This window comes from Callorhinchus milii, unplaced genomic scaffold, assembly GCF_018977255.1.
Source record: "Callorhinchus milii isolate IMCB2004 unplaced genomic scaffold, IMCB_Cmil_1.0 Scaffold16, whole genome shotgun sequence".
Classification (NCBI taxonomy): Eukaryota; Metazoa; Chordata; class Chondrichthyes; order Chimaeriformes; family Callorhinchidae; genus Callorhinchus; species Callorhinchus milii.
In genome coordinates, this window is record NW_024704757.1 from 14,203,910 (window position 1) to 14,206,593 (window position 2,684).

Consider the following 2,684-nt stretch of genomic DNA (forward strand, 5'->3'; position numbering starts at 1 on the left):
AGGCTTCAGTTATTGAATGGCTAATTTTGGATGCCATTTTCTGATGGTATTGCAATCTTTCCAGGGCAGATTTGAAGAGGTTTGTGAATTAAAGGAGAACGCGCAGTGCTGAGTCAGATAGTTCTGGGTTCAAACTTCACGTCGAGGCTTGAATTCACCTTGTCTAGGTTGACACCCCAATGTTGTGTTGGGTTGTCAGAGGTGTCTCCCAGTGGCCAACAATCCCCCAAATAAAATTGGTCATTGATTCCATGGCTGTATGTGGCTCATTGCTGTGCGCAAATTGGCTGTTGCCTTCGCCCACAAACATTTATTTATTACGTTCGCCAACAAAATAAATGTTTCTTGATTGAATATTTCTTGATTTATGCCCAAAAGGCTGGCCATGCCGATCTAAACCCTAACCTCTGGCATCTATACAAATACAGCATTGTCTTACTTATTTGTTTTTCTATTTTTACGATTTATCTTTTTTTAAAAAAAAAACTTCCTTTCCGTATTCTATCTGATTGCGCTTTGCAGGGCGATGGGGAAAGAGCGGGGGAGTGGGACTGATTGGGCAGCTCTTCCAAAGAGCCGGCACAGGCACAGTGAGCCAAATGGCCACCTTCTGTGCTGCAATATTCTATGATTCTATGATTCTAATGCAAGAAACTCCTGCTGGTATTTTGTTTGTCCCATTATTATAGAAACAAATGCCTTTTGTTGGCACCAGCAACAGAATAGAAGGTTTAAATTGCTCCAGTACATTCTCGCCATCTATCTCCTTAACTTGCAGCAAATGAAAGATAAGGCCAGTTTTGTACTCGGATTTTATTACATAATCTCCCAGACTCAGCAAGTAGTCTTTAATAAGGATTTTATCTGGCTGTTTATAGTGCGTAGTACGAACCTAATGTAATGACACACCAACAGACTTCTGAAGATTTATAGCACTGAAATAATGGCATAAGCATTACAGAAATAATCAACCAGAATGAGGAATGAATACGCTTTGCGGGTTTAAAACTGTTTGCATCTCATCCTGAATGTTGTTCGATTTGAGCTCAAATCGAGAGGTTTGCTGGATCTGAGCTGAGTTAATGGCAGATAGGTTTTATTTCCTCCAGAGAAATGAAACTCACTTCAGCTCACCTGGCTTCAGAAGGAGTTAATAATGTTAATGCTTCGGAGTTGCTCCTTTGAATTTGATCCCTACTTGGCTTGTGTGTAATGCCATCTCGTTTACACATCTGCACACGAGAGATGCCAAGCCACATTCTCCAAGTAACACTTACATAACAAACGCCTTAAGGCTGTAGCTTTCTCACCAGTTTGGCAATAGTTTTTGTTGGTCAGCTGCATGGGTGTCTGACGGACGGGAAAAGCTTTCACCATGCAACTGAGAAAAATAATTAAATACAAAATGCTGTTTTTTGTCTCTGAACAAAGACTTTTTTGTTATTATCAGGTCAGATCTTTCTGTTCTTAACCCAGGTAAGTTATTTCAAAGTAATGTTTCTTGTGATGTCTGTTTGAAGGCAGAAGAAAAACACATTACGAAGAACAATGAATAGCTGTCAAAAGCAATTAGATCACTAATCTAAAGATCTCCGGAAGATCTCTGGAAAAGTTTTAAACTGTTCTGGGTGGAAAGTCATTTTTGGGGTGAAGCAAGAGACTAAGAAAGTAAACGTGACCGTCTGTTCGTTAATAAGGCATTGGAAAATCTCTGTCTGCTTTGAAGGGAATAAATAAGCAATGCATTGAATGAATGGGTGAATGAGTGGGTGTATAGATTTAAGGGGCAGATAATTAGATTGAACACAAGCTAATGTACAAAGGCAGTAAAAGTCAGGCAAACAGGAAGATAAACTAGCAATCATTTATTTCTGTAACACATGGTAACCTGGGATTTTTAGCTGAATGAAAATCCAAAGACATCATATTCCCCCTAATGCGGAGGCCATTTGAGTTACTGTTGTATTATCACCAGCTCAAATCCCAATGAAAGTGAAAGCAATATTGAAATCCAAAGATGCTAATCTTCTCTATATTAGTTTTTCTTGTTGATGGAACTGTACTATTTACATGAGATTAGCGCAGAGCAAAGCACCTTATAATATGGAAATAGTGGAAACAGCAAGGCATTTTTATGCATTAGCAAATTCTACAAATGGAAAGCAATAGTTGGATAGGTAACCACAACATCCCCATGACTTACTTACACTTCAAAAGAAGAGAAAAGACAATCAGGTTCATACAGCGCTAGATTCTACCATAGTTTGGACAATTCTGTAAACAATTCTGGAGTCCTGTAGCTCAGCGGTTAGAGCACTCGCCTCAAAAGCGAGAGACCTGGGTTCAATTCCTGGCAAGGGCGAAATGTTGGGCGAGTTTCTTTGCTCCACACGCCTCTGTTTATCTAGCAGAAAGCAGGAACCCGGTTGTTAGTCGATTGGTGGATCGCTTTTCCAGGGGTAATAAATTCCTTATTATTGGGATACTGCTGTGCGCAATTGGCTGCCACGTTTCATGTTTTTAGCACAGGAAGCTGCCAAATCGTTACCTCATTCCGATCCACGGCAGCTCGGAGCAAAAGGGCTAGGCAAAAGGTGCTACAACGGGTTTCCTACGTATTGCTTTGGAAAATTCAATGACAGGGTAGCACTTTGAAGCGGCGATAGTATTTTCCCAGACGGTTT

General features: G+C 40.3%; 1 non-coding gene across 1 annotated transcript; it reads left to right on the forward strand.

The window, feature by feature from the left end:
* The first annotated feature begins 2,290 nt into the window (after positions 1 to 2,290).
* Positions 2,291 to 2,363, forward strand: trnal-caa. Its single transcript has one exon. It is a non-coding gene; the product is annotated as a tRNA-Leu (tRNA).
* The last annotated feature ends 321 nt before the right edge of the window (positions 2,364 to 2,684 follow it).